Source organism: Bufo gargarizans, chromosome 7 (genome assembly GCF_014858855.1).
Source record: "Bufo gargarizans isolate SCDJY-AF-19 chromosome 7, ASM1485885v1, whole genome shotgun sequence".
In the NCBI taxonomy this organism is placed as follows: Eukaryota; Metazoa; Chordata; class Amphibia; order Anura; family Bufonidae; genus Bufo; species Bufo gargarizans.
In genome coordinates this window covers 130,379,022-130,403,750 of record NC_058086.1, presented here as the reverse complement: position 1 = coordinate 130,403,750, position 24,729 = coordinate 130,379,022, and positions in this window count along the sequence as shown.

Sequence of the window (24,729 nt, the reverse complement as noted above, 5' to 3'; positions counted from 1 at the left end):
ACCTTGGTAGTTGGTACAGAAACATATGGACGAGCTATGTGAACATCCGATAAGGCTGTAAGAGAATTCTTCCAGGACATCCACGTGGTTCTTTCCTTCATAGGAAGGGGAGTGTCCCAGTTCGACCCTTCTCTGGTGAAGTCACTTAACATAGCTTTACCTTCGATGAGTATAGGAGCTGCAAATCCCAGTGGGTCATATAAACTGCTTATGGCCGACAGTACTTCTCTGCGAGTACAGGGTTTTTCTTCTCTGCTAACCTGGAAAGTGAAAGTATCAGCTTTTATGTCCCATAGTAGTACAAGGCTCCGTTGCATCGGAGGTGAGTCAAAGCTTAGGTCTAAATCCTTCAAGTCTTCTGAATGGTCCTGAGAAGGAAAGGCTTCCATCAATTTCTGGCTGTTAGAAGCGATCTTGTGTAGCCTCAGGTTAGACAGAGAGAGCATCTCCTGGGTTCTTTTAAGAAGACTGATTGCAGTCTCATCTGAGGGCATTGATTTCAGACAGTTATCCACATAGAAGTCCTTCTCTACAAAGATAATTAGATAAATATGTACTCTGCACACCTTGGATCCAGTGTGGGTGCCTGTGAGAGTGGTTTAGACAGTATAAGTTAAATCCATGGCACTCCGAAAGTTTTTCGCAAAATAAAATTTCACATTTTAATTCTTAGTATACAGAATATCATTCATGTACATCCAGTGCAATTCATTTACATATAGTAAGTATTATGCCATATCAGATAATTCCCAAATGTTTCGGTCTGTGCGACCTTCTTCAGCGGGGTCTAGAGAGATATACAACGTGCATATAATGTAATTACAGAAGATTTTTGAGTATAATAGACATTCTGTTAGAATTTAGGAAATTGGAAAAAGGAGAATTTAAAGAGGGGGGGGGGGTTGTTTGAGTCCTAAAGGTATTATTCACGAAAAGGGGTGTAAGGAACACAGGGGGAGGGTTAAAAAGCGAGAATCCTAGTTCCCAGTCGATTGGCCGTGGGGAATATGATCTAACAGGCACCATAGTAAAGAGAAAAGGTCCAAAAGACTACATATAGCTAATTCAATCTTAGTCTCATATGGCTAATTCAATCTTAGTCTCAGTTAGTATCATGTGGAGGTTCTGTTACCAGTTCTGGGGGATAAGGTAGCTTGGTGTTCTTACATACCTGTAGACAGGGTGAGGAGGCAGGCGCTGGTTGTGGGCTACATGCGAATTTGGCGCCCTTTTAAGGTGGTTGGCCGTGTGGGGCGGCGCTCAGGGGTGACGTACTGAAGTCTGGTTCCTGTACTGAGTGAACGCACGCAAGTAAGCGGTCGGGCGGGGGCGCTCAGTGATGACATGACCATGTCACGTGTGTCGGGGAGTAAGCGCTTACTCCCCAACACACGTGACATGGTCACGTCATCACTGAGCGCCCCCGCCCGACCGCTTACTCCTGGCTTGTGCGTTCACTCAGTACAGGAACCAGACTTCAGTACGTCACCCCTGAGCGCCGCCCCACACGGCCAACCACCTTAAAAGGGCGCCAAATTCACATGTAGCCCACATCCAGCGCCTGCCTCCTCACCCTGCCTACAGGTATGTAAGAACGCCAAGCTACCTTATCCCCCAGAACTGGTAACAGAACCTCCACATGATACTAACTGAGACTAAGATTGAATCAGCCATATGAGACTAAGATTGAATTAGCTATATGTAGTCTTTTGGACTTTTTCTCTTTACTATGGTGCCTGTTAGATCATATCCCCCACGGCCAATCGACTGGGAACTAGGATTCTCGCTTTTTAACCCTCCCCCTGTGTTCCTCACACCCCTTTTCGTGAATAATACCTTTAGGACTCAAACAAACCCCCCCCCCCCCCCCTTTAAATGCTCCTTTCTCCAATTTCCTTAATTCTAACAGAATGTCTATTATACTCAAAAATCTTCTGTTATTTACATTATATGCATGTTGTATATCTTTCTAGACCCCGCTGAAGAAGGTCGCACAGACCGAAACGTTCGGGAATTATCTGATATGGCATAATACTTACTATATGTAAATGATTTGCACTGGATGTACATGAATGATATTCTGTATACTAAGAATTAAAATGTGAAATTTTATTTTGCGAAAAACTTTCGGAGTGCCGTGGATTTAACTTATAATTCTCTACAAATAGTCTGACATCCGCTCCGTACTTTTCTTCTACCTTCTGAGCTGCGCATCTTAATCCATAGATGGCGACTGCAGGAGAAGGACTATTGCCGAAGATATGAACTTTCATACGATACTCTGTAACATCTTTAGAGGGATCGTTGTCCTTGACCCATAGGAATCTCAAGAAATTTCTATGTTCCTTCTTAACTAGGAAGCAATGGAACATCTGTTGGATATCAGCCGTGAATACAATGGAGTCTCTGCAAAAACGGAGAAGCACTCCTATGAGCTTGTTATTTAGATCCGGGCCTGACAGCAAAATGTTGTTCAATGATATGCCTTCACACTTGGCACTTGAGTCAAACACTACTCTGATCTGACCTGGCTTCTTCGGGTGATACACGCCAAACATCGGCAGGTACCAGCGCTCTTCCGAGTCTCGAAGTACAGGTGCTAGCTCTTCATGACCGTTCCGGAATATCTTTTTCATGAAGGTAAAGAAGTGATCTCTCATCTCAGTTTTGCTTCGTAGGTTGTGCCTGAGAGAGACAAATCGCTTGAAAACTTGCTCTCTATTGTTGGGTAAGCGTTGTCTTTGAGGCTTAAAGGGTAGAGGTGCAACCCAGCTTCTTGTTTCGTCCTGCACCATTCCCTGCTCCATTATATTTAGGAACAGTCTATCTTCGAATGACATCGCTGTACGATTGTCTTCTTTAGTCTTGCGGAAGACTGTGGATCCCAGGTGGTTTTGATTGGCATCCCAGACAAAGTCATCGTAGGTGGCACCTGCAAAGGTACCTGGTGATGAAGTGCTTTGAGGCAGTTCCTTGATGAAGAAGTGATTTTCGCATGGTTGGAGAAGAGATGGGCGTCCATTCTCAAGTGTACTGGTAAGCATGCTGTAGACAGTTGTTGGTTTGTGTACACCTCCCAAACAGACTTTTCCTACAATGACCCATCCTAGGTCAAGTCTTTGGGCGTATGTAGCGTTGTAAGGTCCATTATTCTGCTGTCTAACCTTGTGGACCTGTAGGATATCCCTCCCGAGGAGTAATACTATCTGAGCTTCAGGATCAAGGTTCGGGATCAGGTGTCTTATACGCTTCAGGTGAGGCTGAAGCGCTGCTACTTCTGGTGTGGGTATCTCGGACCTGTTGTCAGGAATCTGGTTACATTCCAGTATAGTTGGTAAAGGCAGACGCACTTGACCATCGCTGGACTCAACTATGTAGCCGCTTGCCCTCCTCCCGGCTGTTTCCACAGTACCAGCCCAAGTTCTTAGAGAGTAGGGGGCACCGGGTCCTTTGATGTCGAAGCTATCAAAGAAGGCAGACTTCGCTAACGACCTGTTGCTTTGATCGTCTAGAATTGCATACACTTTGATGGCTTTGCTTCGGTCGTCTGCTGGGTAAACCTTCACTAGGGAGATTTTAGAGCAGGATCTGCCTCCCCTGAGGTCTCTGCAAACCTCTGTACATTTAGAAGTTACTGCCAACGTGTCAGTATTTGTGTCCTTCAGCTCCCCGCTTTGCTTTCGTGTTTTGGGTGAAGCCCACGATGGTGGCCCAGGGTGTAGAGCTGTGTTATGGTTTGAGCTGTCACATTCAGCACACTTTGCACTAACCTCACAGTCCCTGGCGAAGTGCGAAGTTGAAGAGCAGCATTTAAAACAGATGTTGTTCTCCTTGAGGAAGGTCTTGCGGTCTTCCAATGATTTTTCTCTGAAGGTTCTGCACTTAAGTAGAGAATGAGGCTTCCTGTGTAAGGGACACTGTCTAGTCGGGTCCTTGGGTTTGTCTCCTCCTTGATAGGAGCTGAACCCTTTATGGACTAAACCTGTGGAAGAAACGTTAATTTTGTGGACCTCCACCATTGCCCTATGAGGTTTACTGACTGAAGTGGTGGCACATGACATCATGAAATCAAAGCTAGGATCATTTCTGATTTTTGCTTGTTCAGAGACAAAATCTACAAACACATTAAATGGAGGAAATGGTACATTGTAAGTCTGTTTATACTGAGAACCATACATGACACACTTCTCTTGCAAGTTGTATGGGAGCTTCTGAACTATGGGACTTACACCTCTAGCAGTGTCAAGAAATGTCAATAAACCTCATCAAGTCTCTCCCAGACCCTTTTTAGACCAATGTCTGGATAGTTTACATTGATGTCTCTAATCCTTCTAGCGTGTTCGGCGGACTCACTTCCCAGCCATTTTACCAGGAGATCCAGTTCCTCACTACATGACAGACCTAAGTCTCTGATGGCATTTTGGAAGGAAGCTTGCCAAGCTCGATAGTTCTCAGTACGGTCGCTGAACTTTACAAGTCCCTTGTTGACCAGCTTACGTCGAGCAAGGAACCTGGCAAAGTCCATTGTGGCTTGATTGGTGCTGGAAGCGGCTGGTGGTGTGTTGTCAGAGTGAATGTGTGGTGCACGGCCATACCTGTTGGAAGTCTCTGGTTTAATCCGGTCTGTGTAATACCGTTCTGAAGCAAAGGGCACCTCTCTTAGCAGGGGCAGATTTCTGATTCTCTGTTCTGGAGAGAAGTTGTTGTAGGCAGTTTCACTCTGATGTGTATTCTCTAGTCTGCTGCAAGGAGACTGATAGTCGACTTTCTGATGATCCAAATAAGCAGCTTGGCTTGGCTTGTCAACAAACCGCTTTGTATTAAGCTGTGGATCTGGGTCGTCGTCTGACTTGGAATGTTGATAGACGCATTATAAGGTACGCTGTTCTGGATCTTGGCATTCAACTTCTGGATGGACACTGCTGCGATGATTCTTGGTTTCCTGAAGTTCCGTGGCTTCTAGATATTCTGCTTCCGCTATGGCAGCTGCTGTCTCTTTATCTGCGGCAAGTTTTTCTAGAGTCGCTTCAAGTTGCGCTTTCTCCAGCTTTATCTGCATCTCTTGTTCTGTGAAGCTGGCTTTTGCCTTTGCAGCTTCTGCTTTGGTGTGGCCAATGGCGGCAGCTTCTCTGATCGATGTCCTATTAGAGCCACTTATCTGAGACCTTGTCTTAATGGAAGATGCTCGACTATTAGACATGTTGTGACTGTTAGGAGACTGCTGCGATATCCGTAAGTAGGCTCTGCGTGGATAATGGCGGGCTCCGTATAGTCAGATATTCAGTGCGACTGTTAGGAGACTGTTGCGATATCCGTAAGTAGGCTCTGCGTGGATAATGGCGGCTCCGTCAGTCAGATCTTCAGAGCTTGTTCTCAGCAGTCATTTCACTGCTGTCTTTGGCAGCTATTCACTGAGCTTGTTCTCAGCAGTCGTTTCACTATACTGTCCTCATACACATTAGCACGGTGTGTAATCTGACATGTAGCTAAACCTTTTTGTCCTCTGAGAGAAATGAGACTGTTCCACTTTAAGGTTCTCTTTATTGCTCGTAGACTGACAGGAAAGGTGAAACTACAGGATAAACAGTAGTATTTTAGAACATAAATACCATGGTACATGGCATAAAACACAGAATAATCTGCTATACATTCAGTATATGAGAAAATACAATGATAGTGAGCTATCAGATACAATAAACATAATAAACTGCAGTAAATGACACATAGATAGTGCTCTTATCGACTATGCTCAAAAACAGGCTGAATAACAGATGATGTGGCAGGAAAACCAGTGAGAGTGCATGGCTCCTGAGACATAAGATGGTGGCTGCTTTCTGTACCAGCAGAAGACTAGCAAGAACCAGGAACTACCCACAATGCTCTGGGACTCCCATAATGCATAGAGAAAAACAGGCTGGGTGAAATACCTAAACTCATCAATAGATGGTGCTGTTACCACACAATGTAATGCAAATGAATTACAACACCGTTAAATGCCATGTCAACTGATAGACAGAAACAACTGGAACTGAATCTAGGGACAGAACAGCTACAAATGGATCTTGATAGATTGGAGGCTTGGGCAGATAAGTGGCAGATGAGGTTTAACACTGACAAGTGTAAGGTTATGCACATGGGAAGGAATAATGAAAGTCACCAGTACATACTAAATGGTAAAACACTGGGTAACACTGACATGGAAAAGGACCTAGGAATTTTAGTGATCAGCAAACTAAGCTGTAAAAAACAGTGTCAGGCAGCTGCTACCTAGGTCATACGATAATGAGTTGCATCAAAAGGGGCATAGATGCCCGTGATAAGAACATAGTCCTACCACTTTACAAATCACTAGTCAGACCACACATGGAGAACTGTGTACAAATCTGGGCTCCGGTGAACAAGGCAGACATAGCGGAGCTGGAGAGGGTTCAGAGGAGGGCAACTAAAGTAATAACTGGAATGGGGGGACTGCAGTACCCTGAAAGATTATCAATTCACTTTAGAAAAAAGACGACTGAGGGGAGATCTAATTACTATGTATAAATATATCAGGGGTCAGTACAGAGATCTATCCCATCATCTATTTATCCCCAGGACTGTGACTGTGACGAGGGGACGTCCTCTGTGTCTGGAGGAAAGAAGGTTTGTACACAAACATAGAAGAGGATTCTTTACGGTAAGAGCAGTGAGAGTATGGAACTCTCTGCCTGAGGAGGTGGTGATGGTGAGTACAATAAACAAGTTCAAGAGGGGCCTGGATGTATTTCTGGAGTGTAATAATATTACAGGCTATTCTGATTGCCTGATTGAAGTCAGGAAGGATTTTTTTTTCTCCTTGGAAAAGCCCTTCAAGAAAATTGGCTTCTACCTCACAGAGTTTTTTTTTGCCTTCCTCTGGATCAACTTGCAGGATAACAGGCTGAACTGGATGGACAGATGTCTTTTTTCAGCCTTATATACTATGTTACTATGCAATCCTGCTTTCACAGAGGATTTGACCCTTTACAATGCATGGGAATCTATCTTCAGCAAATCTGCAACAAATCCTTCTGCAGACCAGGGAACACAGACATGAGTAGAGCACTCAGCTATTTCTGAAAGTCCTATACAGAGTGAATGGAGCCACAGTGCACATTCGCAACCTGATGTTCCATTCATAAGGGGACATGAAACCTCCTTATCATGATCAGTGGGGTTTCCAGTGTGGGGATAAGTGATCAGTTTGTATGGTAGGAAAACCCATTTAAGTGTCAAGTTAAACTTTGCTACATCTGTATGAACAAAGTGAAGGCCTTGTACTGTGGTGCCCCATGAATTCTAGTTGGATCCCTGAAAGGTTTGTTGCTGAATATGGATTTTCTACAGAGATCTGGTGATGTAATTCTGCCCCTGCACTCCTCACAAGCTTTGGCTGCCCATACACGTCAGCCAACCGTTCCTTGTGACCCTGTGATAGACATGCACATTGGGTTTGGCTGAGAGTGTATGTGTTTTTAATAGGCAGAGTGGAATAAGAGGTACTTTCATCTGATTATCTTCCTTGAGAACAAAATAATTGGGCATGCTGAAATCCATCTGCCCGATCCTTCTTTTCTCCAACATCTGCCATCAGGAAAATCAGCATTTTTCTGGCCCTGCCCTATGGTTGCCCCATAAAAGTTTACTTAACCTTTGCAACTTCTCCTTACTCCAAACTATTGCTATATCTGTCCTTGCCATAGGTCTGTAAGTCTTATGTGTTAGTATTTCAGTAAAATTAGAAACATATTTGATCCGTCAAATATTATGTTCTTGTATTCTTCTCATCTGGCTTATGAGCTTGTGTTTGATATTAGCAGGATTACAATGTTTTATTCAATTCTGAATGGATAACCCCACTTATAAACTTTTCCTTTTACGTAGTCTTATGATAGCTTAAATTTTCTGGGACAAGATGTATTTTTTTATTGTACTATTTAATTTACCACAACTTTTTTTTGTATTGAAAAACAGGAAATTAAAACAATATATAGGGTGGAATGAAACTACATGGCAAGACTGCCATGCATGCCTGCTCCATATATCCCTCCTGCACCATGGACATACTGTAGTCAAATTATTGGGCAACTAAGCCAGTTCTACTTTACACCAGTTTGATAAATGATCCCATATGTCCACCTTTGGAACAATATCTTATTTTTTATTGTATTAATGCATCTAAAAAGAGAACTAATGCAGCTTCGAAATAGGTTTAAAATAAAAATGTCCTATATTTTTTGCACAGTTTCCATGTATACCTATGTGCCCACATTGTAAGACAGCAGAAAACTCTGTGTAGTCGTACTCTGGGGTCATACTTATTTCCATCTGTCTCCTACTTCATCCTATCCTACTAATGTACGTTAACATAAAGTTTGACATACTGTAGAGGAAAGAGGTATGACTGTGGGATCCAACTATATAGGGTTTGCTTGTTGTCTAACATGATGGGGATGCAAAGTCTACAAAAGAGCTGTAGAACAAAGTAATAAATTACAATGTTTAATTAAGACTTACAGTACAGTATTACTTTATTTTAACTATAGGAAATTCTTAACTGAGACCTATTGTAGGAGATCCATTGTATTTTAGATGAATTGGGAGTAGAGATGAGTGAACCTTATGAGACTGAGTTTGTTTCAAGTTCACAGAATTTTTCAAAAAGTTAGGTTTGAACTAGAATTAGAGTTGAGCGGACACCTGGATGTTCGGGTTTGACGGGTTCGGTCGAACTTCACAAAAAAGTTCGACTTCGGGACCCGAACTTGACCCCAAACCCCATTAAAGTCAATGGGGACCCAAACTTTGGAGCACAAAAAGGCTGTAAAAAAGTCATGGAAAGGGCTAGAGGGCTGCAAATGGCAACAAAATGTGGATAGTGAAATGACTTCAAATAACATAAAATATGTAAAAATAAAAAAATAATAATCTTGATCTAGGAGGAGGAGGTCCATATGAAGTAGGAGGTTGAGGAGGCGGTGGATGTGGCGGTGTAGGTGGAAGCAGCAGTGGAGGAGGTAGCCAACACTGGTTTTTGGTTTTGGTTTTTATTTTATTTTATTATTATTTTATTTTTTTTTGTTTAAATTTGGGTAGACCCCAAAACATTGGGAAATATAAAAAATAAAACAAAGAGAAAGTGCGCTAAAGTACAACAATGGCTGGGTGAGGCTGGTATACATGTCTATTCTGCACAAGGTACGGACAAGTCCTGTGGGAACCCTGCCTGGTTCATTTTAATGAACGTGAGCTTGTCCACATTGGCTGTGGACAGGTGGCTGCGCTTCTCTTTGATAACCCCCTCCTGCCGTGCTAAACAAAAGTTCAGACAATACACTGGCTGCAGGGCAGTCCAGCACCTCCAAGGTGTAAAGGGCAAGCTCAGGCCATGTGGCCATATTTGGAGACCCAGAAGTTGCAGGGGCTGACCCCTGTCAGTCAGTTCGTGTAGGCGTGTGCACACATACTGCTCCACCACGTCCCTGTGATGTCCACGATTCAATTGGATATCTTCTCTATCAACTTTCGATGTTCTTTTCTGTGCCTACCATGGTCATCACGGGTAGCGGGGAATCAGGGTTCCAGGCCGAAGAGGGAGCCTGAGAAAGCGATACCACATCCAAGGGAGGTCAATGGATGAAATTAAATGTAATTGAGCGGAAATGTGAGACAAATTATTGAAGCAGAAGCTTCCAAGTAAAGGAGGGGGTGCGCGGCAATTACCCACTCCCGACTCGGGGAGGTAGTGACGATAAATAACAATACAGGACTCTTAGGATGTCCTCTTATTGGAATGATTAATAAAAAATTACAGGGAATGTCACTGGGGTATTTTGGATTTGGAAACGTTAGATAGCTTTGTTGACTCTAGATAACTTCTGCCTGATCGCACGTCCCCGTGACGTCCATGATTCAATTTGATATCTTCTCTATCAACTTTCGATGTTCTTTTCTGCGCCTACCATGGTGATCACGGGTAGCGGGGAATCAGGTTTCCATGTCAGAGAGGTAGCGTTACGAGCGGAAATGTGGGACAAGTTATGAAAGCGGAAGGATCGAATGAAAGGAGGGGGCGCGCGTCAATTAAAGACGAATTTTAGAAATTTAAGTCCCTGTCACCTAAGCAGACCAGGGGTTTTTCATCGGCAAAAATGGGTTAATGTCACCCACCAATGGAACAGACGATTTTTTTAAATTTCGGTCCCTGTCAACTATGCAGAGCAGGGGGTTTATTCACGGCAAAACTGTGTTCATGTCACCCACCAATTGAACAGATAATTTTACAAAAATTAGGTCCCTGTCACCTATGCAGATCAGGGGTTTGTATACGGCAAAATTGGTAAAAAGTCACCTGACAATCTAACAGACGATTTTTTTAAATTTAGATCCCTGTCACCTATACAGAGCAGGAGTTTATTCACAGCAAAAATGGTAAAATGTCACCTAAGAATGTAACAGATGCTTTTGCACCCTGCTCCCTCTTTTGCTGTGCTGGTGCCTCTGTGCAACCACCACCTCTTCCTCCAAACTAGACAGATCACTCGCATGACCTTGATTCCATGTGGGGTCTGGTACCTCATCTTCCTCCACATCATCTTCCACCCACTCTTTACCCCTGCAGAAAGCCACAGCAGTTGGCACCTGTGTTTTGTCATCATCAGAGATGTGCTGCTGTGGTCTTCCCATGTCCTCATCCTGAAACATAAGTGGTTGGGCATCAGTGAACTCAATCTCATCCACTTCTGGTGCAGGGCTATGTGGATGGCCCACGGAAACTCTGCCAGCAGAGTCATCAAAAAGCATAACAGACTGCTGCATGACTTGGGGCTCAGACTGCTTGCCTGATGTGCAAGGGGGTGAATTGAAAGACAGATGGCCATGGGCTGTAGGTGCCAACTCTGATCTTTCAGCAGGGGACAGGGTGGGAGACAATGCGAAGGAACTGTAGGCACTGTCAGCCCCCCAATCTACTATAGTCTGTCCTTGTTCTGGCCTTACCATTCATACTGTCCTAAGTGCAGTGTAGGCCGCAAATGTACTTTCTAGTGCAAAAGATGAGCATTTGTCATCCAACAATGGATTTCCTTGTCCACTAGGTAGAGCAGGGGTATATCACTGCCAAACATTGGTGAATTTTACCCAATAATGTAACAGACAAATTAGTGAAATGTATTTCCCTGTCCACAATGTAGAGCAGGGGTATATCACTGCCAAAAATTGGTGAATTTCACCCGACAATGTAACAGACAACTTAGTCAAAAGAAAAAAGAAAAAATCCGGTACCGTGTTAACCAATAGAAAACTAGTTTAGTGCTCTCATTAAGAGAAACAAAATAAGAGTATTGCAGGTTTAATACCATTTAATGGCTAACAAAATTAAAATGTAATGATGTTACATAGCGAGCTTTCGAGACATCACCAGTCCCTTCATCAGGCGTACTACAAGAATATATGAAGAAACAACAATATATATACAATAAGAACAGAGACATGGGGGAATCAATGGACATTTGAAAAATAACAGAACAACATATTAAAGATCTTGAGAACGAGTCCTTAATTATCTTGCAGATAAGGGGTGTGAAAGTTTTATGGTCTCTAAATTGATGTTATCTCAGAGACCTGGTGCACCAACTATGTCTATAGAAGACTCTTTAGATCTTGTAGCGTGATATAAATCCAGGGGACAAATTCAGTCCAGTATTCAAAGTGTCAAGCAGTGTTATAAATTTGTAATCCCAAATAGAGTTGAGCGGACACCTGGATGTTCTGGTTTTACGGGTTCGGCCAAACTTCAGAAAAAAGTTGAACTTTTGAGCACTAAAATGGCTGTAAACATGTCATGGAAAGGGCTAGAGGGCTGAAAATGGCGTCAAAATGTGGTTAATAGCATGGCAAGTGCTCTGCAAACAAATGTGGATAGGGAAATGACTTTAAATAACACAAAATACGTAAAAATAAAAAATAATAATCTTGATCTAGGAGGACCAGGTCCATATGGAGTAGGAGGTTAAGGAGGCGGTGGATGTGGCAGTGTAGGTGGAAGCGGCGGTGGAGGAGGAGGTAGCCTACACTGGTTTTTGGTTTTACATTTTATTTTTAAAATTAGGGTACACCCCAAAACACTGGGAAATATAACCTGTGATAACCCCCTCCTGTCATGCTAAACACACGTTCAGACAATACACAGCACCTCCAAGGGGTAAAGGGCAAGCTCAGGCCATGTGCCCCAATTTGGAGACCCGGAAGTTGCAGGGGCTGACCCCTGTCAGTCAGTTCGTGTAGGCGTGTGCACACTTATTGCCCCACCCTGTCGCACGTCCCTGTGATGTCCACGATCCAATTTGATATCTGCTTTATCAACTTTCGATGTTCTTTTATGCGCCTACCATGGTGATCATGGGTGGCGGGGAATCAGGGTTCCAGGCCAGAGAAGGAGCGTGAGAAAGAGCGTGAGAAAGAGAGACCACAGAAAGAGAGATTTAAAATTAGAGTTGAAATATGGGAGAAATTATTAAAGCATAAAAGTGTGACAACTTTTCAAAGTTTAAGCATTGAATGAAAGGATGTGGTGCGCATTAATTACTGAATAATTTATTACATTTTATTCCCTGCCACCTTTGCATAGCAGGTGTTTATTCACGTCTAAAATTGTAGAATGTCAACCCAAGAATGTAACTTATTGAAATTTATTAAACTGTCAACTACGAAAAATTTGTTAATTTCACCATAAAATGTAACTGATATTTTTTATTTTTACCGGTCCACTAGGTATAGCAGTGGTATTATACACCCAAAAATTGGTTAATTTCACCATAAAATGTAACTGACAATTTTTTTTTTTTTTTTTTTACCGGTCCACTAGGTATAGCAGTGGTACTATACACACCAAAATTGGTGAATTTCACCCTAAAATTTAAATGACAATTTATAATTTTTTTAACCGGCCTACTAGGTATAGCAGTGGTACTATACACCCAACAATTGGTTCATTTCACCCGAAAAAGTAAATGACAATTTTTTTGGGGGTTTGTTTAACCTGTCTACTAGGTATAGCAGTGGTACTATACACCCAAAAATTGGTGAACTTCACCCGAAAATGTACGGTAAATTACAAAGTAGTGAAATGATATAAAATAAAACACGTAAAAAAATAATAATGGATTTATGAGGTGGAATTCCATATGGAGTAGGAATTTGAGGAGGCGGTGGACGTAGCGGAGTAGGTGGAAGCGGCGGTGGAGGAGGACGAGATAGCCAACATAGGTTTTTGGTTTTAATTTAATTTTGTAAAATTAAGGTACACTCCAAAAGAGTGTAAAATATCCAAAATACAAACATGAGCAATTGCGCTGCTGTATAACAATGGCTGCTTAGTGCCGGTATACATGTCTATTCTGCACAAGGTACGGACAAGTCCTGTGGGATCCATGCCTGGTTCATTTAATGAACGTGAGCTTGTCCACATTGGCTGTGGACAGGCGGCTGCGCTTGTCTGTGATGACGCCCCCTGCCGTGCTAAACACACGTTCAGATAATACACTGGCTGTCTTAGACACTCTAATCCATCAAGGGGTTAAGGATTGGTTCGCAAGAATATAAACTAGCCGCTTTTGCGGATGATCTCTTGATCCTAACCACTAACCCCAGTACCTCCATGACTAAAATACTCCTTACACTAGATGTCTTTAGTTCATTCTCTAACTTTAAGGTCAATCCCCAAAAGTCTCAGATTTTACATATTGGTTTACCCCCTGCGTCCGTTAAAAAACTCCAAACAAATTCCCCATTTAATTGGACTACCCAACTCATAACATATTTAGGAATTAAGATTAATGCCCACTTGCCAGACCTTTTCCATTTGAACTACACTCCCCTTTTGAAGTCTATAGCCGCTCAGTTGGACTCAATAGAAAAACATTTCCTCTCTTGGTTTGGAAGGAAAAACATTGTAATGTCATTGGTCATCCCAAGGCTGACTTACCTTCTCCAGGTTCTCCCTATCATGATCCCTCGTTCTTTTTTTAATAAATTAAATGCACTAATACGACAGTTCTTATGGGATAAGAAAAAACCCAGAATCTCACTTTCCTCCCTCGTCAGACCGAAACATCTAGGGGGTATAGGCCTTCCAGATCCCGAATTATACATGAAGGCTATACACCTCTGTAGAGTGGTTGATTGGATACGTTCTCCTACACATAAAACGTGGCTCCATATCGAAAACTCTAACTTTATTTCTTCTCTTAGATCCCTTTTGCTCTCAGACAAGCCACTATCTCCCCTTCCTCATATGACTAACCCTCTAATAAGATCTACTATCAATGTATGAAAGTGTTTCTCTTCCAACTACGTTAACCAATTGCCTTTGTCTCCCTCCTTCAAAACAGAGATATATATTCACTTGTCCCTATGGAGGTAAAATCCTACATCCCCTCCCAGCTTAGATCCTCATCTACTCCTATATCTGAGCTACTGGATAGCGATGGCTGTGTTCCCCCTGAATCCATTCTAGCCTCCACAAGCGGTATACAGCCCGCTAATTTTCTTGCTCTTAAATATCTTAAAGAAGAACTGCTCTGTTACTCCAAAGCTACCCCCACGAACCATACCTCCGGATGGTTTGAGAATTTGATTTCCGCTACCACTTACCCCCCCCCCCCCCCCCCAAACTAATCTCCTTCCTTTACAAAAGGCTCAATCAGCCTCACACGAGAGTTAAACCCTCATACATAGGGTTATGGGAAAAAGATTTGGGCAAACAATTTTCTGATAAGGAAATTAATTCACTGCTGATCACCCCTCATAAGTTCTCAAGGTGCGTCCGGGTGCAGGAGAATGGTTACAAAATTTTGTCCAGATTGTACAGAACCCCTGATAAAATAGCTCTCATGTACCCTGACGTACCAGACTTGTGTTGGAGATGTGGCTTAGATAAAGGCACTTTCATCCACATTTGGTGGAACTGCCCTCCCCTGTTAAGCTGGTGGGATCAGATATTCCGCGTCAGTAACTCTATCAGTGGTTCCTCCACCCCATGCACGCCTGAAATCGCCCTTCTAACTCTAGACACATCCAAATATGATAAAAGTCATGGGCTGCTTTTACACCTTTTATCAGCGGCCCGTCTCCTAATTCCCACAAAATGGCGCTCTGATGAAATCCCCTCCATTGAACAATGGACGAACAAGGTCGATCAAATTTATCGCCTTGAGGAGCTATCTAACTGGGAGTTGGGTACCAGAAAGAAATTCCTCCTGACTTGGTCGGCTTGGAGGAGATACAGAAACTTCTCTTAAATTGACCCTCCCTAAATAACAATGAGTTGTTAGCCTTTGGTCTTATAGGATTCATACCAGCTTGATTGCTAATAATCTACTGATTTGCGGTTATGCTACCATTCCCTTGAATTGGAACTTTGCTTATTTTCTCTGTATAACTATTATACTGTTTGCCCATGTATCATCATCCCCTGCTGCGTCAGGATATGACAGTTGATCCTTGTACTGTGATGTATTCTTTTTTCTTTTCTCTTTGTTTTAAAAAAAAAAATAAAAAATTGTAAAAGCAGATAATACACTGGCTGCAGGGCAGGCCAGCACATCCAAGGCGTAAAGGACAAGCTCAGGCAATGTGCCCAATTTGGAGACCCAGAAGTTGAAGGGGGCAGACCCGTCATTCAGTACGTGTAGGCGTGTGCACACATACTGCTCCACCATGTTGGTGAAATGTTGCCTCCTGCTAAAACGTTCCATATCAGCTGGTGGTGCTGGTTGTTGTGGCGTGCTGATAAAGCTTTTCCACATTTCGGCCATGCTAACCCTGCCTTTTGAGGTGCTGGCGGTGCCCCAGCTGTGTTGGCGACCTCTTCCTCATCCTCTGCCTTCACCTTGTGCTTCCACTGTGCCACTGCTGTCGGGTGGGAATGCCACCAGCAGCGCGTCTACCAGCGTGCGCTTGTACTCGCGCATCTTACGATCATGCTCCAGTGACGGAATTAAGGACGGTACGTTGTCCTTGTAACGGGGATCCAGCAGCGTGGCCACCCAGTAATCAGCACAAATTAGAATGTGGGCAACTCGGCGGTCGTTGCTGAGACACTGCAGCATGTAATCGCTCATGTGTGCCAGGCTGCCCAGAGGCAACGAAAAGCTGTCCTCTGTGGAAGGTGTATCGTCTGTGTCCTCTGTATCCCCCCATCCATGCACCAGTGATGGCCATGAGCTGGTCTGGGTGCTACCCTGCTGTGAACATGGTTCCTCCTCCATCTCCTCATCCTCCACCTCGTCATCCTCCTGAACTGTGCCCTGGCTGGACAATTGTGTACCTTTGGTTTGTGGGTGCAGAAACCCACCCTCGGAGCCACTTGGGAATGACTGGCCAGAAACCCTACGAAATTATCCCTCTTCCTCCTCCTCCTCCTGTGCCACATCCTCTTCCATCATCGCCAGGAGCATTTTTTCAAGGAGGCATAGAAGTGGGATAGTAACGCTGAGAACGGCGTTATCGGCACTGGCCATGTTGGTGGAGTACTCGATACAGCGCAACAAAGAAAACAGGTCTCGCATGGAGGCCCAGTCATTGGTGGTGAAGTGGTACTGTTCCGCCGAGCGACTCACCCATGCGTGCTGCCGCAGAAACTTCACTATCACCTACTGCTGCTCACAGTAGCCAGCATGAGCAAGGTGGAGTTCCACCTTGTGGGCACGTCGCATATGAGGCGGTGAGCAGGGAAGGCCGAAGTTACACTGCAGCGCTGACAGGCGAGCAGCAGCAGGGTGAGAACACAGACAGCCCGCACCACTAAATCTCTGCACCACTAAATTCAGCACATGCACCAGGCAAGGGATGTGCGTCAAACCGGCTAGTCCCAGAGGTGCTACGAGATTTCGCAACTTATCGCACACCACCAGGCCGGGCTTGAGGCTGACTGGCACAAGCCCCTCATCGGTCTGTTGTTCAAGGCCTGTCCACAGCTCCTGCGCGGTGAGGGGTTTGTCCCTCAAACAGAAAAGTTTTTAAACTGCCTGCTGTCTTTTACCCCTGGCTGTGCTGAAGTTGGTGGTGAAGGTGTTACGCTGACCGGATGAGGAACTAGGAAAGGATGAGGAAGCAGTGTAGGAGGAAGCAACAGGAGGCAAACTGAAGCGCCCTGCTATCCTCGGTGGTGGAAGGACATGCGCCAAACTGCTGTCCGCCTCAGGCCCAGCCGCCACTGCATTTACCCAGTGTGCTGTTATGGAGATATAACGGCCCTGACTGTGCTTACTGGTATACGTATCCGTAGTCAGGTGCACCTTGCCACAGATGGCATTGCGCAATACACACCTGATTTTGTCCCCTACTTGGTTGTGCAGGGAAGGGATGGCTCGCCTTAAAAAAGTAGTGGCAGCTGGGCACGACGTACTGTGGGACAGCCACCGCCATAAGGCCTTTAAAACTTTCCGTCTCCACCAGACGGAATGACAGCATTTCAAAGGCCAGTAATTTAGAAATGCTGGCATTCAGGGCTAGGGATTGCGGGTGGGTAGGGGGGTACTTGCTCTTCCTCTTCAGCGTTTGGGATATGGTGGAGATGCTTGGTGACCCAGGTGTTGGTGTTGCTGGCAGATCCTCTGTTTGCGGGGTGCCAGGTGGCACTGTCACTCCAGAGGTGGATGAAGAGGCCGCGACTGCAGCAGAAGAGGAAACAGGAGGAGCCAGAGACCTTTCTTGGTTTTTGAGGTGTCTACTCCACTGCAGCTCGTGCTTTGCACTTAAATGCCTGGTCATGCAGGTTGTGCTCAGGTTGAGAACGTTTAAGCCTCGCTTCAGGCTCTGATTGCACAGCGTGCAAACCACTCGTGTCTTGTCGTCAGCACATTGTCTGAAGAACTGCCACGCCAGGGAACTCCTTGGAGCTGGCTTTGGTGTGCTCGGTCCCTTGCTGCGGGGGGCAGTAGGAGGTGTACTGTCTAGAGGACGGCCGCTCCGCTTTTGCACCCTGCTCCCTCTTCTGCTGTGCTGGTGGCTCTGTGCGACCACTGCCTCTTCCTCCGAACTACATCGGTCACTCGCATGACCTTGATTCCATGTGGGGTAGAGGACCTCATCGTCCGCCACATCATCTTCCACCAAGTCTTCACCCCTGCCTTCCTTGTCGGTCTGCACACTTTCGAAAGCCCCAGCATCTGTGTTTCGTCATCATCCGAGACGTGCTGCGATGGTCCTCCCATGTACTCATCTTGAAAGATAAGTGGTTGGGCATCGGTGCACTCAATCTCTTCCACTTCTGAGGCAGGGATAGGTTGATGGCCATGGGAAACCCTGCTAACAGAGTCATCAAAAAGCAGAAGAGACTGCTGCATGACTTGGGGCTCAGAATGCTTGGCTGATTTGCAAGGGGGTGAGGTGAAAGACTGATGGACATCGGCTGCAGGTGCCAACTGTGGTCTTTCAGCAGGAGACTGGGTGGGAGACAATGTGAAGGAACTGGATCCACTGTCAGCAACCCAATCTACTATTGCCTGTACTTGTTCAGGCCTGACCATTCATAAAGCAGCATTAGGCCCGACCAAATACCGCTGCAGGTTTTGTCACCTACTCACACCTGAGGAAGGGGTTTCACTTGTGCGTGTAGCTGGCACAGATTGACCACGTCCTCTCCCTGCAACAGGAGCTTCACCAGCAGCACCACAACCTGGGCCACTTCCCTTATTTGACGCTCTCCTCATATTTTTTAAATTTAGGATCTTGCCCTAAAGTTGTAGAATAGAACGACAGTATGTAAAGGGTGTATCTCACACGGCCTGAACCAGACTAGGCCTCAATAAAAGATTTTTTTGCCCAAAATGGCTGTATTTCAAATGCCTGAATCAAACCCCTGTATGTAGAGGGTGTATCTCACACGGCCTGAACCAGTGTAGGCCTAAAGTAAATATATATTTGCACAAAATGGCTGTATTTTAAATGGTTGTATTTTAAATGCCTAAATTAAATCCCTGTATGTAGAGGGAGTATCTCACAGGGCCCAAACCACTGTAGGCCTGAAGTAAATATATCTTTGCACAAAATGGCTGTATTTCAAATCCCTGAATCAAACCCCTGTATGTAGAGGGAGTATCTCACACGGTCTGAACCAGTGTAGGCCTGAAGTAAATATATCTTTGCACAAAATGGCTGTATTTCAAATGCCTGATTCAAACCCCTGTATGTAGAGGGGGTATCTCACACGGTCTAAACCAGTGTATGCCTGAATTCAATATTGTTGCACCAAATGACGGTTTTTTAAATCTCTGAATGTAACCCAAATGTATTAAGGGTGTATCTCACTATGACATCTGCATCAAAGGCTGCCAACTAAATTGTTTGTGCCCAAACGAGTGTTTGTTTAACAACTGAATTTGACAGCAGTATATAAGCCTGTAATTTCACACGTGCTGATGCTGTAAGGCCTGAAAATAGTGTATTTTTGTCAAAAAAAGTGTGTTTTTCAAACCCTAGAATATGATGGGCGTATTTCTAGCTTAAATTGCACACTGACTAATACAGATGTTGTAGATTGCCAAAAAAAAGTCTTTTTTTTTGTAACAGAACATGAAAGCTGTATATATTAAGCTTGAATTTAACACTTGCAGATTTGGAAAATACTGTTTTTTGAAGAAAAAAAAGTGTGTTTTTCAAACCACAGAAAATGATGGGTGTATGTCTACCTTAAATTGCACACTGACTAATACAGATGTTGTAGACTGCCCAAAAAGTATTTTTTTTGTAACAGAACATGAAAGCTGTATATATTAAACTTGAATTTAACACTTGCAGATCTGGAAAACACTTTTTTTTTTTTTTTAAATAGTGTGTTTTTAAAACCCCAGAAAATGATGGGTGTATTTCTACCTTAAATTGCACACTGACTAATACAGATGTTGTAGATTGCCAAAAAACAAAAAAGTATTTTTTTGGTAACAGAATATGAAAGCTGTATATATAAAACTTGAATTTAACACTTGCAGATCTGGAAAATACTGTTTTTGGAGAAAAAAAAGTGTGTTTTTCAAACCCCAGAAAATGATGGGTGTATTTCTACCTTAAATTGCACAGTGACTAATCCAGATGTTGTAGTTTGCCCAAAAAAATTGTGATTTGCAATGTCCCAAAAGCTCAGATGCAGTGCTGGTGCACGGAGCTTGCATAAAATGGCCGCCGCCGCCGCCACTCACCTAACTAACAGAATTATAAAAGTTTTTTTTTTTTTTTTCAATGGCCTTAGGTCAGGGTAAAACGATTGTGTCCTGCACCCACACAACTATTTCTAGGTAGATCGCTGAGTTAGATTCTCTCTTATTCTCTCCCTAAAATCACAAGTCCAGCAGCATCCTCTCCCTACACTTGTAACAGCAGAGTGACGTGCAGCGCTACGTGACTCAAGCTTATATAGGGCCTGAGTCACATGCTACACTGGCCAATCACAGCCATGCCATTAGTAGGCATGGCTGTGATGGCCTCTTGGGGCAAGTAGCATGACGCTTGTTGATTGGCTGCTGTGCAGCCTTTCAAAAAGCGCCAAGAAAGCGCCGAACACCAAACCCAAACTTTTACGGAAATGTTCGGGTCCGGGGTCCAAAAAACCTAAAGTTTGGTACAAGCCCGAACTTTACAGTTCGGGTTCGCTCAACCCTATTCCCAAATTCTTCTAGCTCTTTGGGATTTGAAGTTACCTTTTAATATGAGAGCTTTTATGTGTTCTTCATTGTGTCCTGGGATACAGAAATGGAAAGTATAGCTTCTTCTTTTTAATTGTGTGTTCAATTGTGTGGCGGTGGGACCTCATCCTTGCATTGAGTTTCTGTCTCTCCAACATAGAGGCCTCCAACAGGACATTTAGCACAGAGAATCAGATAAACAACATTAGATGTAGAACATGTGAATGTCCCAGGGATCTTATAGTCCTGCTGTGTGTTGGGGATCCAGATCGTATCTGTTGTCATTATATGGGAACAGGTTTTGCATCTTCTTATATTACAGGGATAGGTTCCTTTTCCTGTGGTACATAGCCTTGAACTTGATCTGATCAGAATATTCCTTAGATTTGGAAGTTGTCGGTTTTCTAGTAAGGGGGGATCTGGGAAGATTGTTTTTAGTCGTTCATCCTTACGTAGGACATAATGTAATTTTTTGGCAGTTTGCCTCAGTACCTCTAGTTGTGGGTTGTAGGTCACAACCAAAGGTATGCGCTGGATCTGTTTATTTTTATTGTATTGGAGAAGTTGACTTCTGGGGATCTTGGTGGCTCTTGTGATCTTATCTTCAATTGAAGCAGGATGATAGCCCTGGTGAAAAAATGCCCTTTTCAGATATTGTAAATGCTCATCCCTGTCTGATAGGCTGGCACAGATTCAGTTAAATCTGACAGCTTGACTATAGATGATGGACTTTTTAATATGTTTGGGGTGGAAGCTCTCCCATTTGAGGTATGTAGGCCGATCAATAGGTTTTCGATACAGGGATGTCTGTATTGAGCCGTCTTGAAGTTTTATGGTGGTGTCCAGAAAGCTGACTTCTGTGTGTGAATAGTTGAGGGTCAGGTTTATGGTGGGATGGAATTTATTGAATTGTTCATGAAATTTTATCAGTTCATATTCAGAGTCGGTCCAGATTATTAGGATGTCATCAATGAAACGGAAGTAGCCCAAAGGTTTTTCTGAGACAGGATACCAAAAAGTCATTTTCCAGTTTTGCCATAAAGAGATTTGCATATTGCGGTGCCATTTTACTGCCCATGGCAGTCCCAGTGCGCTGTAAATATATCTCCTTGTCGAAAGAGAAATATTTATGGGTGAGGATGAATTTGGTCAGTTGTAGTACAGACTCTGAGACAATCCCATTTGCCTCCAAGTATACTCGGCAAGTAGTTAAGCCATCATTGTGCAGGATATTCGAATACAAGGATTCCACATCCATGGTTGCCATCTTGGACACCCAGTAGCTATAAGGCACTGAGGGATCATTGAGAACGCTGACACGGTCTGCTATGTACTCCTTCACCATCTTCCAAAATGTTTCCCTCCTTGTGACAGTAGGCCGCGCATCAGGGTGAGGGTGCTGGCGGGGTGCCATGAAACTGTCCCAGGCTATGGAGAGTGTTGCCCTGTCTCTGTTGGAACTGCTATGTGTTCCCCTTGTCTCCCCATCTGGATTGGCCAAGGAACTACGGACTCTGCCGCCAGCATTGTCAGATGGAAATTTTTGGAGCAATTTTTCAACAAGGACCCTCTGGTATTGCACCATTTTGCTCGTCCTCTCCATCAGAGGAATGAGAGATGAGAAGTTCTCTTTGTAGCGGGGGTTGAGAAGGGTGAACAACCAGTAATCCATGTTGTCTAAAATGCATATAATGCGTGGGTCGTGGGAAAGTTAGCCTAACATGAAGTCAGCCATGTGTGCCAGAGTACCAACAGGCAAGACTGCAAGACTTCGCTGTCGTCATCAGGAGGATGACTCTCAATCTCCTCATTCTCTTCTTCCTCTTCTGCCCACCCACGCAGAACAGATGAAATTAAACTTCCATGAGTATTACCCTCTGTAGCGGAGGCAACCGTCTCCTGCTCCTCCTCCTCCTACTCCTCTTTATCGTCCAATTCGTGCTGAGAAGACGAACTGAGGGTGGTCTGGCTATCACCCTGTGTAATTTCTTCCCCCATTTCCACCTCTTCCACATGCAAAGCGTCATCCTTAATTGTGAACAGCGAGCATTTGAGTAGACACAGAAGTGGGATGGTTACTGTGTTGATTGCTCAAAGTTTCTTAAAACCTCACAGAGGTCAGACATCCATGCCCACTCCTCGCTTGTGAATAACGGAAGCTGACTGGAAAGGCGACAACCATGTTGCAGCTGTTATTCTACTACTGCCCTCTGCTGCTCACAAAGCCTGGCCAACATGTGGAACGTGGAGTTCCAGCGTGTGCTCACGTCGCACAACAGCCAGTGAGCTGGCAATGTCAAGCGCTGCTGCAGAGTTTACAGACCGGCTGAAGCTGTCGATGACTTGCGGAAATGTGCACACATGCAGCGCACCTTCACCAGTAGGTCAGGCAAATTGGGATAGGTTTTGAGAAACCGCTGAACCACGAAGTTTAAGACGTGGGCTAGACATGGGATGTGTCTGAGCTTGTGGAGATCGAAAGCTGCCACCAAGTTACGGCCATTATCAGACACAACAATTCAGTTTTCACAAAAGAAAATGAAGGAGAAGGACCTCAGTTAGGAAAGAAGACTAATGAATCTTTTGATGCATGTGTCTTTACAGAGGTTCTAAGTCAGCTGTCTAAAATTTATACAAATAAGTCACAGGGGCCTGATGGGATACACCCAAAGCTAATAAAAGAGCTCAGTGGTGAACTAGCAAAACCATTAACAGATTTATTTAACCAATCACTGGCAACAGGAGATGTCCCAGAAGATTGGAAATTAGCAAATGTTGTGCCCATTCACAAGAAAGGTAGTAGGGAGGAATCGGGCAACTATAGGCAAGTAAGCCTGACATCAATAGTGGGGAAATTAATGGAAACCATACTTAAGGAGAGGATTGTGGAACATCTAAAATCCCATGGATTGAAAGATCAAAACCAGCATGTGTTTACTTCAGGGAGATCATGTCAAACTAGTCTTATTGATTTTTTTGATTAGGTGACTAAAATAATAGATGGAGGAGGTGCAGTAGACATCGCTTATCTAGTAAGGCTTTTGATACTGTCCCACATAGAAGGCTTTCAATAAATTGCAGTTTTTGGGCTTGAACTCCCATATTGTTGAATGGATTAGGCAGTGGCTGAGGGACAGGCAACAGAGGGTTGTAGTCAATGGAGTATATTCAGACCAGGGCCTTGTTACCAGTGGGGTACCTCAGGGATCTGTTCTGGGACCCATATTTTTTAATATCTTTATCAGCGAAATTCTATGTTTCTAACAATGCCTGGTTCTAGGTTGAGTGGCGAGAGCCACAGCTCAGTCTGGTCTCTTATCTCAGTGTGCTGTTTGTCCACTAAGCATATAAGCTTCAGCACGGCCTGTTGACACTTCCCCACTGCAGTGCTACACTGCTTCCAGCTACCAACTGATGACTGATTGGTGCTGCACGCAGATAATTCAGAGGTGGAAGTGGAGGAGGAGGTGAAGGAGGAGAATTGGGGGTTGGAGCCACTAACGTAGGTGCTGGCAGAAACCCTGATCGATGTAGGGCGCACAATCCTTGACATCGGTAGCACCTGTGCTATCCCAGGGTACGACTCGCTCCCGGCCTCCACAACATTCCCCTAGTGTGTCGTCAGGGAAATGTAGCGTCCCTGGCTGAATGCACTTGTCCATGTGTCCGTGGTTAAGTGGACCTTGCCAGTGACTGCGTTGGGAGGGCACGTGTGATTTTACGGGACACATGTTGGTGTAAGGCAGCTGGAGACTGCGTAATGCAGGACGGTAGCCGACATCGGGCTGCGGAAGGCCTCAGTGTCCACAAGCCTAAATGGCAACATTTCCAGGGCCAGTAATTTGGAAAGCTGCGCATTTAGTGCCATGGCCTGTGGGTGGGTGGGTATTTGTGCTTGCGTTCAAATGCCTGGGGTAAGGACATTTGCACGCTGAGCTGGGAAACAGAAGTGGTCGCTGATGGTGCTTGCAAAGGTACAGGTGCAGGGTGGGAGGCATTTGGGCCTGCGTCTTGGACAGGGGATTAGCCA